Source organism: Aotus nancymaae, unplaced genomic scaffold, assembly GCF_030222135.1.
Source record: "Aotus nancymaae isolate 86718 unplaced genomic scaffold, 86718_ANA_hifiasm-v0.15.2.pri h1tg000006l, whole genome shotgun sequence".
Taxonomy (NCBI): Eukaryota; Metazoa; Chordata; class Mammalia; order Primates; family Aotidae; genus Aotus; species Aotus nancymaae.
Genome location: NW_026988417.1, coordinates 83,534,857 through 83,558,850, shown reverse-complemented (window position 1 = coordinate 83,558,850; position 23,994 = coordinate 83,534,857). Strand labels below are relative to the sequence as shown.

The following is a 23,994-nucleotide window of genomic DNA, read 5'->3' as shown; positions in this document are numbered from 1 at the left end:
GTGAATATTTCTTTAAATACATTTGTAGAGTTACAAATCTCAGTTAAAGACTATGCACATAATTGAATAGCTTCAATATATTATCAATTTCCCTCCAAAGCTAATGTATTAATTTTTACTATCACTTGAGAAGTTTGAGGATTCTAAATTTATCATATCTTCAATAGGCAAAGAGAAATTGATCAGGATATTTAATAGGTTGTGATTTACCAATTTGTTAACTTTTAGAGGAAAAAATCAGATCCTTAAATTGCATTAGAGTAAATTCTAACTGGAATAAAATACTAAACTTAGGCCAGGCATGGTGGCTCATGCCTGTAATCTCAGCACTTTGGGAGTCTGAGGTGGGCAGATCACCAAACCCCATCTTTACTGAAAATACAAAACTTAGCCGGGCACGGTAGCAGGTGACTATAATCCCAGCTACTCCAGAGGCTGAGGCAGGAGAATCGCTTGAATGGAGGAAGTGGAGATTGCAGTGATCTGAGATAGCTGAGACTCCATCTCAAAAAAAAAAAAAAAAAACAAAATACTAAATATAAATCAGCCCACAAGAATCACTTGAAGAAAACGTAAGTGAACTTTACCTACCAGTTACAATAGAACGAGGAGGGTTTCTTTGAACATAAACATAAATAAATCATACAGACAGAGACTGACATAAGTGACTATGTTGATTTTTTTACATATTAAAGAAAACATCATAAAATTATAAACCAAAGGAAATATCTGGAAGTTCTGAGGAGGGTGGGAACACACTTATCCCTCATTCCTGGTAGTAGTATATCTACTAGCGTTACACTCCCAGCCTCTCTCCCTAGCAAAGAAAGATTACTTTTCTGGTATGAATGAACTCAGAGTTTTTGGTTCAGCTCATTCCTCTTTCTTTGCTAGCAGGATCACATGCAGAGAACATGTGTTCTGCTCAGCCGTTGTACAGTTGACTTTTTACTGCTAAGGTCTGAGCAAGAACATTAAGCCTCAGAACATAAGAAGGTTTAACCTGGAAGGTTGTCTAAAGCTTATGGAGGCTTTTCCCTCAGGCAAGGCACTATTTTTACACAGTCTTGTGAGACTGAAGTGATGGCTTATGAGATGAATGTGTCTCAGCAAAGCCTCTGGGTCCCAACAACCTCAGAAAAGACAAAGACCACAGGCATCTTGACCTAAAACACAGAGCCTCAGGAGGTGCAAACTGCTGCTCGTTGACCTTGAACTATACAGATCCATTTTTCATTGACAGATTTGGCTGATAGAGCCCTGAACTTGAAGGAAAGAGTATCTTTCCTTTCTGGAGTTTTTTAAGTTTGGTAATTAGGATAATATTGGCAGCTTGTAAACTGAAAGCTGTGCTCTGCATCTGCTACAGAGTGCTAGGAAGCTTCCAGCTTCAAATTCTGAGAGTGAGACCTACTCGTTACAATTAGTTGTGCTGCCTGAGGTGAGTGGCTTCTAGCATGTTCACAAATGATCCCTGCCTCCTTGTATTTGCACTCTCAGGTCATCCACCCCCATCCTTGAGCATGGGCTGGATTGCACAATGCACTTGTGATGAATAAAATATGGCCAATGCTCTGTTAAAAAGAGACTGTAGAAGGGTGAGTGTGGAAGCTGGAAGACCACTCCAAAGTGATTATAATAGGTCGAGAGATAATGGGTGTTTGGACAAAGGTTTTAGCAGTGAAAATAGTAAAAACTGGTTGAATATTGTATATATGTTTTAAGGTAGAAATGATAGAATTTCCTCATAGTTTGGATATGGGCTATGAGAGAAAAGACAGGGCAAGAATGATTTCCAAGGTGTTGTCTCGGTAAACAGACAGATTCAGTAGGAATTTAATGGGATAGGGAAGACTGCAAAAGGAACACATTTGAAGTGAAAAAAATCCAATAATTCAGCTTATTCAAGTTAAGTTTGAAATTCCAAATGGATATCATAGTAGAGGTACACTGTGAACGAATACACTGGCTGAGATAGAATTGACAACAAGATTACTGAAAAAAAAAAACAGTTCAAGGAGCTAAAATACAAGGTAAGACAAGGATAAGCTATGTGTGTAAATAAGGACTACTTTAGAAGCCACATTGGAAATAATGAAAATGAGTAAGGACTATAATCTTCAAAGAATAGACAGGTGTGTGTTGAGATTTGGCTGAAAACTACAATTAAGAGGTAGCCAGTGATAAAGTCTGATGGCATGAGCTTCCTGCCAAAAATTATGAGGTGAGCAGGAAAAGAGAGTGGTCAGAAAATTCTGAGGAGGAATAAGAAGGACACCTGACTCTTCTCTAAGCTTCATAACATGATAGTTGTGGCTTTTAAAAATCCACCACTGAATCTATGCTACTTGGAAGCCAAAACGACTTCATCAAATTCATTCTTTCACTAACCCTCTCAAAAAGGACAAAAACTTTAGCATATCCTGTGGCAAATATACCCAGAACAAGTTAATCAATTTACAATGAAAACCAGGTAAGGGAACGAGCAGAATAAACAGAAAGGATATACTTTAACTTTACACACAATGTCCAAATTTTGTTTTGCATATGCTCTAATCTTTACGGGGAAAATCAACAGTTTATTTCATTTTCTGTACTTTGTCCTTGTCCAAATTCTCTCAAGCTATCAAGAAAACCTGTAGTATTCACCAGAATATCTCCAGTCCTAATAATTGAATCCTAATTACCAAAGGCATCCTCTCTCCTATTTTGCACAAATATCTGCTATTAAGATTATCTTTAAGTTTTGTTATTTTGTTTGTTTTAATCCTAATTTTAATTAATTAACCTGAGACATTGTCTCACTCTGTCACCTAGGCTGCAGTGCATTGGCTCAATCACAGCTCACTTCAGGCTTGAACTTTGGGGCTTAAGAGATCCTCCCGCCTTGACCTCTCAATGTGCTAGGATTACAGGCATGAGCCACCATGCCAGGCTTCTTTGTTTGTTTTTAAATAATTTAATTCACCATGTGAAAAGGGCAATTTGAGGTGGTTTTCAGTCTTAGTCCATTAGGGTTGTTACAACAAGATATCATAAACTAAGTAGTTTTTAAACAACAGAAATTTATTTCTCACAGTTCTGGAGGCTGGGAAGATTAAGACTGAGACACAGGCAGATTGCACTGGCATATTCAATGTCTGGTAAGGGCCCATTTTCTGGCTCATAGATGGTGCCTACTAGCTGTGTGCTCACATGGTAGAAGGGACTAAGTAGCTCTCTGGGGCTTATTTATAAGGGCACTAATGTCATTTATTAGGGCTCTAACCTCATGACTTAACAACCCCTCAAAGGCCCCACATCCTACCATCATCACACTGATGATTAGATTTCAATGTATGAATTTTGAGGGGATACAATCTTACAGATTATGGAAGATTCATACACTGAAAGGCAGAAGCTTCCTTGCCAGTGCTCTTTGAGTATATTTTGTACATTTCTTCTTGAAGGGATTAACAGCCTACCAAAATGGTACAAAAATTACTTTGAACTGAAAACTTCTGAATTATTAGCAACCACAGACAGAAACATTTTCTAAACTTAAACAGAACCTCACCCAAAATATGGCTGCCATTTACCTTATCTGAACTTTCTGTTGTTTCTCTCTGACCCTTAGCACAGGGAAGTATGAATTCAATTGATTCAACTGCCATTACATGGCATGATCTCGGCTCACTGCAACCTCTGCCTCCCAGGTTCAAGCGATTCTCATGCCTCAGCCTCCTGAGTAGTTGGGATTACAGGAGTGTACCAACATGCTGGACTAATTTTTTGCATTTTTAGTAAAGATGGGGTTTTGCCATGTTGGCCAGGCTGGTCTTGAACTCCTGGCCTCAAGTGACCTACCTGCGTCAACTTCTCAAAGTGCTGAGATTACAGACGTGAGCCAAGGTGGCCACCAAGGACTTTCCACACTTTTGCATAGAAGTCCTAAACTGCCTTCTCTTTCCTTCCTTCCTGGATGTTGTTTTAAGGGAAGTCTCAGTCTTTCACCCAGGCTAGAGTGCAGTGGCGGGATCACGGTTCACTGCAGCCTCAGCCTCCTGAGCTCAAGCGATCCTCCCACCTCAGCATCATAAGCAGCTAGGACTGCACACCATCACACCTGGATAATTTTTTTATTTGTAGAGATGAAGTCTCACTATGTTGCCTAGGCTGGTCTCAAGCTCCTAGTCTCAAGCCATCCTTCCACCTCAGCCTCCCAAAGTGCTGGAGTTACAGGTATGAGTCAAGGTTTCTGATCAACCCTTTCTTGTTAAGTTGGTCTACAAACTGTAACCTCTAGTTCCTCACTACTAGGTAGTTTTTCATGTGTAATAAACTTTTCTCCTATTGACCTGTCTACTGTCAGCTAATTCACAAGCCTTGAATAAGTCAGACCTAAGTTAACAAAGGAAAACTTTTCCTGCCAACATGTCCCAAACTCAGGTTCAGTATATTACACTGGTAGTTTAAAATTGGCCATAGTTGGATCATTTATATCATAAAAATTGACAAAGTTAACAATTCACTTTCTAGAAAGAAATAATGTCGAAATGCATGGAAAAGATCAATTTGTAAACGTGGTATGCTTTGCAAACTCTATCGTTCTTGGGTTTCCATCTCTCTATTGCACTACAGATTGGATTTGAAACATCATATTCCTTGTCTGCTTTATTCTGTAACTCAGTCTCTCTTCACTCCAATTATTCTCACTCCTAGACTTCAGATCTTTCTGAAACATGGTTATTCATTTTCCTACTTTCCTTAAGGATTTCAGTGTCACACACAGAGCATTAAATACATTCCTTATTCCGTAGGCTTGCATTCAGTACTATCAAAGTAAGAACAACTTCTCTTTTAATTCTTATCACCCCTACTTAAGTCCCTCTCAAGATAAACAACTATCAGCTGTTTTCCAGAACTCTCCTTAACCACAATTACTATGAAACCTTACTAGATGTCATTCATAATGATCTCTCTACCTAAGCATTTGAAAATGCTGTTCTTCAGTAAACTTAATATCACAATTCCATCCATCATTTAGAACCACATTCAAATGCCCAATCCTCCACTAAAACTTCCTTAATTCTTTCAACAGTTAAGGAAACATTGCATTTCTCTGAACTCCTATGCATTATCTGCACCTCTTTGGAGCTCTTACAATGGTTTAACTTTATTACATTGTGTGTGTGTGTGTGTGTGTGTGTGTGTGTCTATCTTATATCCTTTCTAGATTTCAAGCTCCCTATGGATATTACTCTTCTTACACATGTATTCCTGAGAGTACAGGCTGAAAAGACTTTTGCATATAGACACAGAAAAGAAAATACCTGCAAATCAATTGTTCTCGTTTCATACTCCTTTTATTAAAAAGTGCCTCAGGTTACTACTTGTCAACAGGATTGAGAATCATTACATTAAATGAATGAGGGTTGGATGTGGTCATATCTTTTGAAAGACTCACTAAAGAGGTAAAGATTTATGCAGGTAGCAAAAAAGTGACCTGAAATGATTGAGGGTGGGGAAATGTAGTGTCTCAATGTTATGTGAAATAACATAATCAGAAGACAAGTTAAAGGCATCTTCTGACACTTCTCATCTTGAACTTTACAATCTTGTACAGGCTTCTGAAACTTCTGATGTATAGTAAATAATCTGACATGCTCCATTAAAATGCTCATTTGGGAATTCACTGCAGAGATTCTGTCTCAGTAGGTCTATCACAGTCTAGGAATCTGTATTTTCAAAATGTCTATCCAAAGACTTCTTTCTTCAGACAGTCTGCAGACTCACTTTGAAAAATATGGCTGAGATAAGAAGAACCTGCTTATTTCCCCACACACATCCATTGTTTCATAGCTCTTTGCCCTCACTAAGTGTCTTATCTCATCCCAGAATGCTCTTTACCTGTTCTCATCCCTCCTCTCACTCCTGCTGTTTCCTTTCCCACCACTATGCAGCCCTTACCTAGCCCATTCTTAGCATTTTATTCCATCATCCCTCTGCTACAACTGAACACTCTGCTGTTTGTTCTGAGTCTCAGGCTGTTTGGTTTCGAATATCAGCTCCACAAGTATCTAATTATGTGACCTTAGGCAAGTTCCATATCCTATCTGGCTGCTGTTTTCTCTTCTGTGAAATGGAGAGAGTAATAGAACCCACTCTTAAAGGTTATTGGAAGGAGTAAATTAGGAAAAACTATTAAAAATATAGTTGCCACACAAAGTGCTAAATAAGAAGTGTTAGGTTTTTATGATTATCGAACTGTATTAAAATTGTTTACATGTCTATATACTATGATGGTAAGCCAACTTCAGAACCAAGTTTATGTGCTTTTCATCTCTATCACAGAAATTGACATCATTATTCAATTAGGATGTATTATACAGTTGAATTTAGATAATTAGGTAAAAAACAAAAGCAAGTGTTTACTAGGGAAAGCTCTTATTTTGGTTAATTCTGTTTAATAGAACTTAAACATCTTTCTCATCATGGCATTACAAAAATTAGAGGTTTCTCATTATTTTACATATAGTAAAATACAAGCATATTAGAATAGCCATCTCATCACTCAAAGTGATAAATATATGACAAATACAAGGAGGCATTTTCACAAGTAATTGATGAATATGGAACTGCATGGGAGGAGCTAATCAGTTAATGTGGATATAAATAAATTCAGCCACAAAACACAGGTGCACATCTACAGAGATTATGCACCTTGACTGGTGGCACACTTTATTTTCAATTAAAAGGAAAATGAAAAATAAAATCAGCATGATGTTAATCCAGCTTTAATATTCACTGCCTATAAACTAAAATTGATAGCTGGATATCAGCCAATGACTTTTTAATAAAAGTATTTAAAGAACATACATAATTTTATTCATTAAAAATTTTATTGAAAATATTTGCATTTCAAAATGTTTTAGTGTTGAATTTATTTGTCCTGTGTTACCTAGCTCTTTGTGTCATCTCTATTTCTAAATAATTAACATTAATAAGACTCATATAATAGTAACAGTGCTTGTACTTATAAAGTATGATGAAAGTCTTACGCCAAAATGTAAAAAAAATTCCTTGAAAAAATATAAACATCATTACCAGGGTATTAAAATCTTAATATTTGGCTTATTAATATCAGTAAATAAAATAAAATGTACTAATGTAAAGAGATGATTGGTTTTTCCTTTTGACATTCATAAGCTATTAAAATTCACCTAAAGGAGCAAGTAAAAGTCATATGATCACAAATAAAAATGATATGACCTCAGACAATCACAATTGTATTGCCTTTACATATTCCTCCTACATAAACAAGAGAATTAGTTCCATTACTTACTCCTTTCTAGGTCTAACATTTTATGATACTTCCAGTAATAATATCTAATCAAAGAGTAAACTAATAATGAGGGTGTTTAAGATTTGTTTCAGCTTCAATTTCTAGGACCACAATGTGACATCTTATAAATTGATGATGTGCAATAATAGTAAGTGTTATTACCTAATTTCTACAGGTCAATAATTTAATTTATGCATTACTTCTCTAAAAGAGTGCTTAGTATTAGATGCATTTTAAAACTTATTTAGTCTTCCAAGTCACGAAATCTATCATTTACGCCAGATTTTTCATTTATATCTGATGAGCTTATCAAGTTCACATTATCTGAGGCTTTTATTCAAAGCACCGTGTCCTTGAATTTAACATTTTAATTTGTTTTACAATTATACATCTTTTAGTTCCCCAGTGGTTGCCAAAGTGTATAGAGATTAGAAATTCTAGATTGGCAAATATATATATATATATTTTCCTAATTCTGGCCTTTTCCCTACATGCCCTCTGAAAGCAAAAGAAGGCAATATTAAAAAAAAAAATGCATGTTATTGGCAAATTGTGGCTCACTGGCATTCAGACTTGGTGGTATAATAAATGATTTCAAAACATCTTTTCTTCTCTGTAAAATTGAGGATCATAGCCAGCTTTTTAGGAATGCAGCATTTAAATTGGTTTCATAAGTTAAAACACACACACACATCATGAGGTGAGAAAGTGCCAAATATACTGGCTTAATGGAGCTATTGCTGCTAAAGGGAGTGTTTGGCAGGGTACATTTAACAAGTGTTCTGATTCTTTATAAGTTGAAGATTTTATGAGTTATGCCTAGCTCTAGAAATTTTCCTGAGGAAAATAACAAGTAAACATGAAACCCTTTTCCATGCTTCCAAATAATATAATACTTTGAACAACTGCACAAAACATTCACTAGCACTGAAAGCCAGTATGAACACCAAAGAAACGTACTGAAGCTTTCTTTGTTACTATCTATTGACTTTTTCTCCCAATTAACCAGGGAAAGTTAGCATCATATTGCAGACTCAATAAATAAATTGCCTAGCCATCATTAAATAACTACTCACTCGACTTTCACAGCTTCCTGAATATGAGGACTCATAAAAAAGTCCATAGCATAAGAAATAAGTTGTGCTTTTTAATTAATCATTACAACTTGAAGGCTCCAACTTTGGTATACTACAATTGAGGATTGTAAACTACTAAAATATATAAAGTAGTTAGTAAGGTAGCTAATTCATGACAGATGCTCAATAATTATTAACATGTTCACTAAACAAGGATGATATAACAAAATTGGAATTTGTTCCAAATTTTCCAACTCCTAGTCTGGTCTTCTTTACATACTACCATAGGTATTGCTCTCTTTCTGGTCATTTGTCCTGGTTAAGACTATTAGAACAAATATAAATTTCTAAATTGCCCTGGCTTGTTCATTGTCATGAAGGAATTTTTCACAAAACTTTTAACATGTGTTTGCCCTTGTTCTGACAACTAAATTATAAACTTAGGAATAGAATTTTTCCTCCCTACTTCTTCTTTCCCCTCTCTCCTCCTGTTTCTTCTTTCTTTCTCTCTTTCTTCTTTTGCTCCTCATAGCGTTGTGCAAAATATGCGTTAGACATTTAAGAGAGTGATTGGCTGTGGTTTATCTGTGTGGTTTCTCTTTGATAGCCTAAGTTCACAGTATAACAAAAATTATAGAATTGGAAATAATTTAAACCCATATCTTATTTTATAGGAAACTTAGACTTGGAGAGTTTTTCACAGGTTATGCAATTAATTAGTTACAGAATTGACAGGCACCATGTTATATAACCTGTGAGTACTACATAATACATGACCTGATTTGTCAACTGAACAATCAATAGGACACCTTTCCAAGGTCATCAAGTTTATTCCACCTTTTATCATTTGTTCACACCTTTTTCTTGTTTTTACCACCTCAATGAAGGATTCACTTGACTAGTCTCACCCTGCTAATAAATTTCCTTTGCTGAATGAAATCAAATCTTGTTTTACAATCACTTTGCTCTCTTCATAATCTAGATAATCTAACTCTAACTTGTAGCTGGGAAGAGTGAAAGAAAATGTGAATTTGGGTAAGAATTATTTTAAATAATTACTATAAATAATTTTCACATCTGTTACAGGGAAATAATAATTTTAAAGTTTTAGAGTTTTTATCTCATGAGATTTCAGTGAAGATTAAGTTTATATATGTAAAAGGCCTTCTTTTAGAACAATAACTGCAACCTAATAAGCATGCAATAAAATATAGTTATCGAAAGAGAGAATCTGAAGACTCGGGCCACTATGAATAGAAAAAGATTTAGTGAGTCCATCCTTACCCTTAACCTCATGCCCATAAGGGCCAAGCTTCTGAGTTTTAACCCTGCCTCTGATGTTGTGGAACTGTATCTGTCTTTCTGGTACAACAATAGTTTCTTCAGCTCTTTCCACAAATAAAGAGACAAACATCCTCACAAAGAAAAAACAACATGCATTTAAAATGAGAAACATGTGAAGAATAATTTTGAGAGCCAAAAGGCCATCTATTACATTTGAATGATAAATGAGCAAAATAAAATACATCTTTTAAGTTTAATTTGATACTCTTTTATTTAATATGGTCCTTTCATATTAGAGGACTAAAATAAAATAATATTATAATTTATGGTTGACAGGTTAAAGTCTTGACATATTTATTGAAGAACCTATTTTGATTCATTTAATATGTTCATGGTATTGATTATTCTAATTATGTTAGCTAATTCAAATGGTTAATAAAATTGTCATTCATGAAGCAGAATTCATACATCAAAATTAACAAGGCACTGTATTTAAGCAACATCTTATGGAATGCTAGGACTGTAGCTTGAATTATTGTGATTCAGTCAAGTGTCCATTAATGTTACTGCTGTCATTATGCCCATAACACAATCTCCTCTTAATTTCTCCCTTTTAATCTAGGATATTTAAATGTAGTTGACTGTGTGACATTTTTCTAATTAAAATGCATCAATGAAACACAGTCAGGAAACCATGATGTGAAATGCGCTCTTGGATTGAAGCAAATGCCAAAAATTTATTTGAAGTTAGAAGTGACCAGTATTTTGCTTCTCATATTTAATGAAAGCATTTAAGCATGTAAAATTATAAATTAAGGCATGTAACATAGACTAGCTATTGAACAAGTAGACAAACTGTCTATAAATAAAAAAAGTTAAATACACTTGCTTAATATTTCAAGTAATTTATCTTTAACTTTATAATGAGATTTGTGAATGACAAATACTTTCTTAAATAAGAGATTTTATGATCATAAGAGCTCTGTAAATGTGTCAGATATTTATCATATATGTACATATATATAAATATTGAATTATAAAAGAGTAATTGCAGAATTTTTAAAAACTTAATTTAGTTATATTTTGGTGTGTTCTTCCAGAACATACATTAACATTTCACTTAACGTAATTGCTGTTATAGAGTACATATGGATACAAAGAAGGGAACAACAAACACCGGAACCTACATGAAGGTGGAAGATAGAAGGGGGATGAGGATAGAAAAACTACCAATAGGGTACTGTGTTTATTATCTGGGTGATGAAATCATCTGTATGCCAAACCCTTGTGACATGCAATTTATCTATACAACAAATCTGCACATGTACTCCTGAAGCTAAAATAAAATAATATGTAGATATATGTGTGTGTATATATATATTCACATACATACACACATACATATATGTGAGTCTTTTTAACATGGTTTGAGAAATACTGGTCTAAGCTGTGTTAGCTTTAGGAATAAAATAACCAAGACTATTTTAACTGTAGAATGCATGTATCTATAAAAGACAGGTATATTGTTAAGGAAAACTTAGAGGTTTTATGTATGTTTGTATGTATAAACCCTATGTAAAGATTTAACAGTAAAATTATAAGAGTAGTGTTTCTACTTCATTAATAAACATGAGGTAAGGCCACTGTATCATAATTTTTATTGTTATTAATAGTTGTTGTCATCTACTAAAGACCTACCATGACTCAGACACTGCACTGAGCATTTATAACACAGCAACCATCTTAGACATGAACTATTATCTATATTTTCTAAATTGGGGAATTAAGACTTTGAGAGGTTAATATGTTGTTAAAAGTGACACTGAGTAAGTAGCAGAAGTGGGATTGGATTATATGTCTCACTTCATTGTTTGAGTCAGATGTCTTGAAACAGAAAATAGGAAGGTCCAGATAAAAGCATATCACTTTGTATTTTGGGATCATGGTCTATATGATGTAATTTTACCAGGAAGTCAGAAATTCAATCCCAAATGGTCATTCTAGGACATTAAATCACACCTGTTAACTTAAAAAGAGTCATAAAAAAATTAAGGGGGCAGTAAGGTGGCTTCTTGCTGCTGGAAGAGGATGGAATGATAATGGGAGTACAGCTCATGCATGAGGAAAGAATATGGTCTCATTGACTGGGCAAGAGAGATGTATTTTGGAACGAAAGATGAGGAAATAAGGCTAGAAGAAGCAGAAGCCAAAAGGAACTTATTATAGAAATATTTGACACACAAGACAATGGGTTTCTCTAAGACAGAATTCTAATAGGTTTTAGAGGACAATAATTAATTATTTCAGTGGGACAATGTGGGACTTGAAAAGTAAACACAAGAAACTGACTAAGGGAAATCTGTCTCTAAGGGAGTCAAACATTAATTCTCCCTTAAAGAAAAAAAAAGATAATCAGATCAAAAATACACTTTTAATACTTAGTTTATGGTAGCAAGCAGATTAGCATTTAACATTTCTCTTCATTTTTTTACTCAAGTGTTCCTTGACCACTCAAGCTTACCACCCAGAGTTATCCAACCCCCCTTCTGAGTATTGTGCCTTCAATATCAATGTATTATTGCATGTATCATACTCATATTTTTAAGGCTTAGCACCCCTTCCAGAACATGAATTTCTGACAGGACTCACTGCCAGTGCCCCACACATATTCCTATTATTAACATTGTATATTCCTGTGTGGGGCATCAGCAGTGATTACTACACATTGGCCAGCTCTGTGCATGCCTTGCCCAAGTTTATTCTTGTTTGCTTTGAAAGACTTATACCTTTAAAACCCACCCTTCAGAGGAATACCCTGGGTACTGATGTCCCCTCCCCTGCAGGAGTTGTCTAGATAGCACTATCCACACAGCCAAAACCCACTGCCTCCCATCCTGGCTAACAGGAGTATAAAAGCCTTACTCCTTTGTCTAGAGTCACAACAAACTCTTACATGTAATTTACCCTCCAGAGCTTCCCAAAGATTCAGGCTGTGTCTGAAACTTCCACTAAAATCTCTCCATTGGCTTGGTTGTCTTTCGTTTCCTGTTTTCTCCACTCCCTTACTGCATTCTCCTGGGAGCATTTACTAAATAAGTCACTTACATCTAAATCTTCAGTTTAGGGTCCACTAATTGGAGTATCTAATCTGTGGCACTGCTTGAATTTGGGTAACACTCTTAATTATTTTTGAGGTCACAGCACCAAAGCCTGTTGCTGGCATAGGGCAAGTGCTGCATGAGTAATAAGCGAATAATATTTAAATATTAGAAATCTTAGTTCAACTTTATTTATATCAATGAACTGTTTTAAAATAAATACTCTGTTTTAACCACCAATTAATATATTCTAACCAGATATGTTGGGTACCATAAAGGATTGCTTTTTACACACATGGAACTTTCAGCAGTTTAACCCATCATGGTTTACTTTGAGGACTTACACTTTGACCTACTAAATGCCCAAGAGCATCCAGAATTCCAAATAATTTGCTTAGTTATCCCCAGAGAGCATGAATCTTGCTTCCTCTCTCCAGATCTAATTCTGTGTTTCTGCATTAATTTGAATACCAAAAGACTGAGAGAGAAAATATCTTTAAGTTTGAACTCATAAATCATCAGCATTCCAAAGATTAAAATATCACAAGACATTGAAAACAAAATTAAGATCAAGAAGAATTGCCACCTCTAAATACTTAGGTAAACGTGTGATGTTACCAGAGTCCATTTAATATGCATAAGACTGTTTTAACTCAAACACTTTTAACTCAAACTTGCTTAAGAAAGCAAGTTTGCTTTCTTAGCCCAGATATATGTATACCAGGTATCTTCTAAAGCAATTTTAGTGGGTTTCTAGCATGGCAATATGAAAATATTTTTAGATATGCATTTGAGTAAAAATAATAATAATAATATCATGTAATTATACTGAGGTGCCTCAGAATCAGAAAGCACACTTGATTTTTCAAATGGTAATAACATAAACTTTTCCTGTCCAAAGTAGAGTATTTCATTTAAAGTATTTAAAATTTCCACAGATGCATCAGTTAAGTGGCCTTATTATATTTTTTCTTTGTCTCAGTATATAAATAAAATAATTTGAATGTGAGAATAGGCTTACAGGAGACACATAACCACCATCATAGAATATCATCCAGCATGGGAATTTATCTGAAAAATTAATGTTTTTTTTACTCTTTTGAGACATAAAATTTATTGCAATTTTAAATTTCAGTATATATTTATTAGAGTACTGAGCTTTGATAGGGTAACAAGTACATAATATGGTGATAACCATTCAAAGAGTAGCCTAGGTAGAAAAATTATTTAAAAGAATATTTGTAATATAAGGTAGTATATATTATTAAAATCATTTTACAGAAATTTCGTGTATAGTGTTTTCGTGTTTTATGAATTTTCAGGAAAACACCATGCATACAAGCATTCTCTCTCTCTCTCTCTCTCTCTCTCTCTAAGGTTCAGAAAGTATTTAGCAAAGGATACAGAATGCACAAGGGTATGAAATGAGTATTGACAGTGTAAGCTGACGCAAAAAGTCTGGGGTAATTGTTCCTGGCTTCTCATTCCCTAAAGAAGTATAAAGATGACCTTAACACATGGCCTAGGTAGACTGTACAGTTGGAAACATAAACTAATATTTGCTACCGCTTTTTGATACTTGGAATTACAACACTCTCTCAGAAAGATGCATGCTAACATTTTTGCATTTTTGCTCATAAAGAAATGTTTCTGAATATCAAGCTTTTTTGGTTTTTTAACAGAACACAGGATCAACAAAGGCACCTTAACAAAGGTGACTGGGATGAGGACTGGTTACAGAGTAATATCAGAGTCAGAGCACAGGTATCTTTAAAACATATTTTTGTCTCTTGCTTTCCAGAAAGGTATTTCCCTGCAGTGTGAAGTAATCACTTCTTGTTGATGACTTATTGATTATTAAGTGTATAAAAAACATACACTTTATATATATCTATATATAAAACATACACTTAATAATCAACGAGATCCTGTGACTTATATCTGGCATTTCTCCCCATGTTATTCCTCCCCAACCTCCCTATCCCCCCACTGTCCCTCCCACAACAGACCCCAGTGTGTGATGCTCCCCTCCCTGTGTCCATGTGTTCTCATTGTTCAACTACCACCTATAAGTGAGAACATACAGTGTTTGATTTTCTGTTCCTGTGTCAGTTTGCTGAGAATGATGGTTTCCAGGGTCATCCATGTCCTTACAAAGGACACAAACTCATCATTTTTTATGGCTTCATAGTATTCCATGGTGTATATATGCCACAATTTCCTTGTCCAGTCTATCACTGATGGGCATTTGGGTTAGTTCTAGGCCTTTGCTATTGTAAACAGTGCCACAATGAACATATATGCACATGTGTCTTTATAAAAGAACAGTTTATAATCCTTTGGATATACACCAAGTAATGGGACTGCTGGGTCAAATGGAATTTCTATTTCTAGGTCCTTGAGGAATCGCCACACTATCTTCCACAATGGTTGAACTCATTTACACTCCAACCAACAGTGTAAAAGTGTTCTTATTTCTCCACATCCTATTTCTCCAGCATCTGTTGTCTCCCAATTTTTTAATGATCACCATTCTAACTGGCATGAGATGGTATCTCAATGTGGTTTAATTTGCATTTCTCTAATGACTAGTGATGATGAGCATTTTTTCATATGTTTGTTGGCCTCATATATATCTTCTTTTATAAAGTATCTGTTCGCATCCATCACCTACTTTTGAATGGGGTTGTTTGTTTTTTTCTTATAAATCTGTTCTGGTTCTTTGTAGATTCTGGATATTAGCCCTTTGGCAGATGGGTATATTGCAAAAATGTCTTCCCATGCTGTTGGTTGCTGATTGACTCTAATGATTGTTTCTTTTGCTGTGCAGAAGATCTGGAGTTTAATTAGATCCCATTTGTCTATTTTGGCTTTTGTTGCCAATGCTTTTGGTGTTTTAGTCATGAAGTCCTTGCCTATGCCTATGTCCTGAATGGTTTTGCTTTGGTTTTCTTCTCGGGTTTTATGGTGTTAGGTCTTATGTTGAAGTATTTAATCCATCTGGAGTTAATTTTAGTGTAAAGTTTCAGGAAGGGGTTCAGTTTCTGCTTTCTGCACACTGCTAGCCAGTTTTCCCAACACCATTTATTAAACAGGGAATCCTTTCTCCATTGCTTGTTTTTGTCACGTTGTGGTGTTGCCTCTGAGGCCTTTGTTCTGTTCCATTGGTCTACATATCTGTTTTGGTACTAGTACCAAGCTGTTTTGATTACTGTAGCCTTGTCGTATAGTTTGAAGTCAGGTCGCAGGATGCCTCCAGCTTTGTCCTTTTTGCTTAGGATTGTCTTGGCTATGAGGGCTCTCTTTTGGTTCTAAAGAATTTTATATTAATCCTCCTTCTCTCTCTTTCTTCCTTTTAGTCAACCCTAGCTGGTTTAGGCAGCTGTTTCATGGTTTGAGTGCTGTCTGAGGTTGTGGGTGGAGAGAGGAAGGGCTTCAGGAATGTTTTTATTCCTAATTCAAACTCCTGGTGAGGGTGAAAAGGAAGTACTTCCAATGTACAGTGATTTACTTTATCTCAAGGAAGATGGAGAATATGAACTTCTCACCCCAGCTAAGGACAACTACAGCATACCATGTTTCCAAAAGAGGCTGTCACAGATCACCCAGTAATTTTCATTTGGGTGGAAACAATGGTTGAAGTCCTAAAGAACAAGTGTCTATTTTTTTCCTGTGAACAACTGTGCAACTAAACCATAGCAAGCAACATGTTGATATTTCTGAAGAGTCTCCTGGAAATTTTCCAGAAAGAAAAGATGAGTGAATGAGAGGCAGAGTATGACAATTACATATTATTTATTCTATTTATTAAATGTAAAAAGCTTTCTCTTTAACTTGCAATAAAAATAAGCTACTCAAAGAAAAGAATTTTACATAAGTGATTTTAGACATTGAGAGAAGAATTTTGAAGTGCTTCTATGAAAAATATACTCAATTTAAGATATCTGGAAATAAGTGATTCCTCTTTCTCTTCTAGTCATTGTAAATACCTTATCTTAAGGAGCTTAAGGTATTTTGCTACCAGTCCTAGAGAAAGACGATAGGTAAGAAAATTACAGTGGGGCTGAACTTTCATACATAGCACATGGGAACCCCATTACATTAGTTAAATAGCATAATTTCCTTTGTCTTGAAAGATGATTTAGTTAATGTCTTCTATTACTTGTTGACAGAAGCATCCTGATGCCAAATATGTCACCAGAAATAAGCTGCCACAAGTAACAGATTTTAAAATATTAAATGCAGAGGGAAGGAGATAAAGCAAGGGTAAAGGATAAAGACAATTTATTCTTCAAAGCTTAGTGGTTAATGACCCTTTTTTGTGTGATTCGGAAGCACTTGGCTAAATGCTTGCCTATTTGGGAAACTTATAGAAAATTTTCAGAGCGTTGGAGTTTTGGCTACTTCTTGCAGCTTTCAGTTAGGTACTTCAATAAAGAGTTATGCTTAGGCTAAAGCTGATCAGTTGGAAAGCAGAGAAAGAATAAAATACAATTCTGCCTAAAGAGGTTCTTCATGTTTATGGGCTATAAATTGCTTTGAAGGTCAATAATTTGGCAATCTGTGGAGCTGGAAAAGCCGAATTTTCTACTCGAACCATAGATAAAGCAAGCAGAAATGGGATAATGGAGACTGAGTAGGATATTTGATTAAAGTAAAAAGAAATCCTATAACCCCAGATTTCTAGCAAACATCTCCAGTTAGGCACTATTCATCTAGTAAAGGAGACAATCTCGTTTTAAAAATTCAGTTAGAAAGAACAAATAATATGTGTGTCTTCTGACTTCAGGATATTCTTTTGATTCCTTTAATGGCAGAGGCCATTAAATTATAATGATGACACGATTAAGAAAGGGGTGGACAAAGCTCTGAGGCCTGTAGCTAAGACTAGACTTCCTCAAATAAATAACTTGCTGGATAAGCTCTCTGGCTAGGTTACCAGTCTGTGGAGCTGAACTCCAAAGAGTTAGAAGCCAAATAAATTCTTAATGGGTCTACAATATCAAGGTAACTCTATGACTCACCAAGAGTAAAATCCCATAATTAAACCAATCTCCAGTTCACCAAACCCACTCAATAGAAAGGGGCTTGTTAAAGTTGTGCAATCTCAAGGTAAGGCATTTTTATACATGCCCATTCATTGAATGCCCATGGTCAATATGGGCAAGAAAGTTGTTACCATCTCAGTTTTCAGCAAATACAACTGTCAGATTTCCAGAATAAGGAATTTAGTTAACTATCAAACCAAAAGTATTTAATTTCCAGCAGAATAGTAAATGTGCTATGAATCAGTAACACTGTTTCATTTTCCAACGTTTTGAGTAAGAGTGTTCATGGAAGTCGTCTTTCCTATTTTCCAATTACCAGAAGTTGGGCAGAGAGTAATACACTTTTCACCAAACAATAAACAGTTACCATTTAAATTGAAGACAAGGATTTCCCTGAACACAGAGACACTAAACTTGAGCTGAGGGTCTTACATAAGTCTGTGTTGTCTCATTCTGGAGAATGTATATTTAGTGAAAATGGATATTTTTTAAATGCATATGGAAGGAAAGAATGTGTGTTTATATGCTGGGTATCTAAAAGGGTTACCTATATGGTATCTTTGATTGGCACTCTAATAATATTAATTACATCCTTAGTAATAATTTTTGCTTTCTAGCATATTTTGTAGAAATGGGATAATCCTGAAAAATCTACCAAGATCTCAGGAAAATTTCCTTAATTCTAAGAAGAAAAAAGAATGGCAGTTCTTCTTCTTCTTCGATGTGGCTGAGTCTGGAGGTGTAGCTTGGAAACACTGCTGCCATCTTGTTCTAACCCAAAATTGATGTGATCACCAGTAAACAGAAGACAGAATAATGGAAAGAGCCTGAGTTCTAGATGATATGACTAGCCATAGATTATTTTATGCCTAGAGCTCATTCTAACTCAGGTCTACCACAGAAGTTGAGGTTTTCTGGGACTTTCAGAACAAAACATCATACACTATACAGTAGATTATTAGTGAGTGGAATTGTGTCCCAATTTAAAATACAACTGTATTAGTCCGTTTTCACACTGCTGATAAAGACATACCCTAGAATGGGTAATTTATACAGGAAAAAGGGATTAATGGACTTACAGTTCCACATGGCTGGGAAGGCCTCACAATCATGGCAAAGGGCAAAGAGGACCAAGTCGCGTCTAACATGGATGGCATTAGGCAAAGCGAGAGCTTGCTCAGAAACCTTCCCCCAACCCCCCGCATAATAACCATCAGATCTTATGAGACTTATTCACTATCAGGAGAACAACATGGGAAATACCTGCCCCCATGATTCAATTATCCCTTACCAGGTCCCTCCCACAACAGGTGGGAATTCAAGATTAGATTTGGGTGGGGACCACCGCCAAACCATATCAACAACCATAACTGCTTATTACTGTCATACAAATAATTATATTAATAAATAACTCTAGCCTGCCCATTTTATTGTTTTCTATTTTTCCTTGGGTTCCACAAATTCTAAAAGAGGAAACATATATTAAAATGTTGTATGTTTCCTGGCTCTGTATTTGTAGAAAAATTCTATAAATAATTAACAAGCATAATTTAAAGCATAAAGCATAAATAAATCACAGGCATTTAAAAGTTCCTTCTAAGTACTCATAAACTTAAATAAACAGAAGGTTTAAACAGTAAGGACAAAAATAATGAATAGGATGTTATTTTTTAATTGGATCTAACATGGCAGACACTATACTAGTTATGCCATTTGATCCTCAGAAGATATGGATATTTATAATCTTATACTAGAAATAAGAAAATTAAAGCTCAGAGAAGTTAAAGAAAACCTATATTTCAAACCTAATTCTCTCTGATTTTATTGCTCATTATTCTATCCTAGATACATTTTCTTGAAGAAAATCAGTATATCTCAAAGTGAAACAAAATAGATATAATATGTTATTGCACAAAATTGTAACTATAATCACATCTTTTCCAATTTTGACAATGTTATAAGACTGTTTAAAATTTTGAAAGATGATGTGAAGCTGTTAATTCAAAACATAACTGAATAAAACTCAGAGCATTATCTAGAGTACGAACAAAACAAAACATGACAGGCTTGAAGCAATGGGAAGGCATCTTTTGTATAATTTCTATTAACCTCTGAGGGCTTCGAAATGTGTTAGAGGAGGAGATTGAAAAAAAGATAGCAATTATGTTGTTCTATTCCTCTTTTAGTCAAGGAAACATTGCTAAAAAGACAACTCCAGACTATTATCAGACTTACAATCCCTAGTTAGTTTACTACTTGAGACATTAACATTTTTATTAAATTTAGCAAAACTAAAAATCTCAATTTTAAAGAAAAACTATCTTTTCTTGATTCAAACAGGTATGCTATTTTCTTTTGGGCAGTTATAAAAATAACCGTAATAAAATAATAAAGTTATAATTAATCATTACAGCAGAAAATAGCTTTAAATACATATATTAGATGAATAAAAATATGTTGGTTCCATTCAATTTCATTAGAACTTGTCTATTTTAAAGCCATTTTCATTTTACAAAATCATTATTTTCCCTTGCATGTTCTTTTCATAATTAAGTTTTTTAGCAACTGGTAAGACTTTTAAAAATTATAACTTAAAATGACTAGATTAATGAGAGCCAATTCACCACTTTTGCTATGTTTTTAACTAAATTATGATTTATAAAGGGGTGATAAGATATGGATTAACTTAGGAGTAATAGGATTGCTATTAGTAGCAAAATGCCTTTAGCTCTTCAAGACAGGATATTTACAATGACTAGAAGAGAAAGGAGCATAATTTCTTTCTACATATCTTAGATATGAATATATTCTTCATATAAGAACTTCAAGATTCTTTCTATGTCTCATATGGTAAGATACTTCTTTTTCAAGTAGTTTATTTTATCTTTTATTGCAACTTAAAGAGAAAGTTTTTACATTTAATAAATAGAATAAATAATATTTTGGGCTGAAAATCTCCTGAAACTGATAAGCAACTTCAGCAGTCTCAGGATACAAAATCAATGTGCAAAAGACACAAGCATTCCTATACACCAATTACAGACTTAAAGACAGCCAAATCAAGAATGAACTGCCATTCACAATTGCTACAAAGATAATAAAATACCTAGGAATATAACTAACAAAGGATGCAAAGGACCTCCTCAAGGAAAACTACAAACCACTGCTCAATGTAATAAGAGAGGATACAAACAGATGGAGAAACATTCCATGCTCATGGTTAGGAAGAATCAATATCATGAAAATGGCCATACTGCCCAAAGTAATTTATAGATTCAATGCTATACCATCAAGCTACCAATGACCTTCTTCATAGAACTGGAAAAAACCACCTTAAACTTCATATGGAACCGAAAGAGAGCCCACATAGCCAAGACAATCCTAAGCAAAAAGAACAAAGCTGGAGGCATCATGCTACCTGACTTCAAACTAAATTACAAGGCTACAGTAATCAAAACAGTATGGTATTGGTACCAAAACAGAGATATAGACCAATGGAACAGAACAGAGGCCTTGGAGACAATGCCACACATCTACAACTATGTGATCTTTGACAAACCTGAAAAAAACAAGCAGTGGGGAAAGGATTCCCTGTTTAATAAGTGGTGTTGGGAAAACTGGCTAGCAGTGTGCAGAAAGCAGAAACTGGACCCCTTCCTGACACCTTACACTAAAATTAACTCCAGATGGATTAAAGACTTCAACATAACACCTAACACAATAAAAGTCCTAGAAGAAAACCAAAGCACAACCATTCAGGACATAGGCATAGGCAAGGACTTCATAACTAAAACACCAAAAGCATTGGCAACAAAAGCCAAAATAGACAAATGGGATCTAATTAAACTCCAGATCTTCTGCACAGCAAAAGAAACAATGATTAGAGTGAACTGGTAACCAACAGAATGGGAAAAAATTTTTTGCAATCTACCCATCTGACAAAGGACTTATATCCAAAATCTACAAATAACTAAAACAGATTTACAAGAAAAATACAAACAAACCCATTCAAAAGTGGGCAAAGTATATGAACAGACACTTTTCAAAATAAGATATATATGAGGCCAACAAGCATATGAAAAAATGCTCATCATCACTGGTCATTAGAGAAATGCAAATCAAAACTACATTGAGATACCATTTCACGCCAGTTAGAATGGCAATCATTAAAAAATCTGGAGACAACAGATGCTGGAGAGGATGTGGAGAAATAGGAACACTTTTACACTGTTGGTGGGAGTGTAAATGAGTTCAACCATTGTGGAAGACAGTGTGGCGATTCCTCAAGGACCTAGAAATAGAAATTTCATTTGACCCAGCAATCTCATTACTGGGTATATATTCAAAGGATTATAAATCATTCTATTATAAGGACACATGCGCACGTATGTTCACTGCAGCACAGTTTACAATAGCAAAGACTTGGCACCAACCCAAATGCCCATCGATTGTAGACTGGACAGGGAAAATGTGGCACATATACACCATGGAATACTATGGAGTCATAAAAAATGATGAGTTTGTGTCCTTTGTAGGGACATGGATCAACCCAGAAACCATCATTCTCAGCAAACTGACACAATAACAGAAAATCAAACACTGCATGTTCTCACTCATAGGCCACTGTTGAACAATAAGACTGGACACAGGGAGGGGAGCATCACACACTGAAGTCTGTGTTTGGGGGACTGAGGAGGGACAGTGGGGGTTAGGGAGCTGGGGAGGGATAACATGGGGAGAAATGTCAGATATAGGTAATGGGGATGGAGGCAGCAAACCACATTGCCATGTATGTACGTATGCAACAATCCTGCATGTTCTTCACATGTACCCCAGAACCTAAAATGCAATAAAATATATATATATAAAAAACAAATCAATAAAAATAATAAAAAAGGAAAATAAATAATATTTCATCTTCATACTCTGCTTCTTATTCTCTCATCTTTTCTTCCTGGCAAACTTCCAAGAGAATCTTCAGAAATATCAGCATGTTGCTTGCTGTGGTTTGGTTGCATGGCTGTTCACAGGAGAAAAATGGCACTTGTTCTTTAGGCTTTCAATCATGCTTTTCACCCATTGCCATTAGGCAATGTAGTCATTTATTGCCATTTCATGTTCAAAAATAATCTGAGAAAGATTACATTTTGCTGTCAAAGTAAAAGCATTAATTAAAATTCTTTTAACATTTAAGAATTAAATTTATTTACAAATTTAGAGATATTTAGTGGTTAATAAAGCTGAGTTTACACAGTAATACCCATGTATTCACCCAATTTTGAGAAGTTACATAAAGGAATACATATATCCAAGGACAAAAGAGCCATACATCTTGGTAGATATTATTAGTGCACAACAACAAGCACTCCTTTTTTTCTGTCAAGGCACAGGAAAGATTATTTTCCCATTCTCCTTGGCTAGGTGGAGTTATGAGACCCTGAATGACTTTATGGAACAGAGCCCTGGCTACACAATTGGTATTTAGAAAAAGAAAAAAAAAAGAAGATGTAGTAAACTCTTGTTGTATGAAAGCACAGAGATTTTGTGTTAATATATTACTGACATAATCTACCCTATCTTAACTAATATAGATCCTTTGGAGAAATAACTCTATAAAATATTAAGACATGAGGAAAAGGAAAGCATTCACCAGGCCATAATATACTACATCTGGTAAAAATAACTTGTTCATTTTATATAATTTTTTTATGATCTGAAAAGGATCTAATTAAGCCACTAAAAATTTTTAAATCTAATGGGTGTTATTATATTTTTTAATGTAGGGTATGGGCACAATGCATGATAAAATCAATATAAACAGAATTAATAGAATTTAAAGTATAAAGCGGACTTGTTTCTAAATCTGTTCTAGGAAGAATTCTACAGGATGATTTACCTAACCCATGTTGGCCCAATCAGAGTACAGACATAATTTGGGACATCAAAAGAGGTAGGAGAAAGCTTGCTTCACACTTACTCAACAACAAGCACTGGTAGTTTATAAATACAGAAACATAAAAAAATGTATTTTTTTTCTTTCAGTCTAGGACCAGAAATAGTGGACACATAGAAGATTACTTTTGCTTCTTATGGTAATACTAGGAAATTGAAAACATTAGATATTTCTGCCTTTTGCTGTATTTCCCAAGATGGTAACACCCAAT

At 34.9% G+C, this 23,994-nt stretch overlaps 1 protein-coding gene across 5 annotated transcripts in view; it reads right to left on the bottom strand.

The window, feature by feature from the left end:
- Positions 1 to 23,994, bottom strand: part of CCSER1 (coiled-coil serine rich protein 1) — a 1,355,695-nt gene that overhangs the window by 828,684 nt on the left and 503,017 nt on the right. The gene's annotated exons all lie outside the window — the stretch shown is intronic.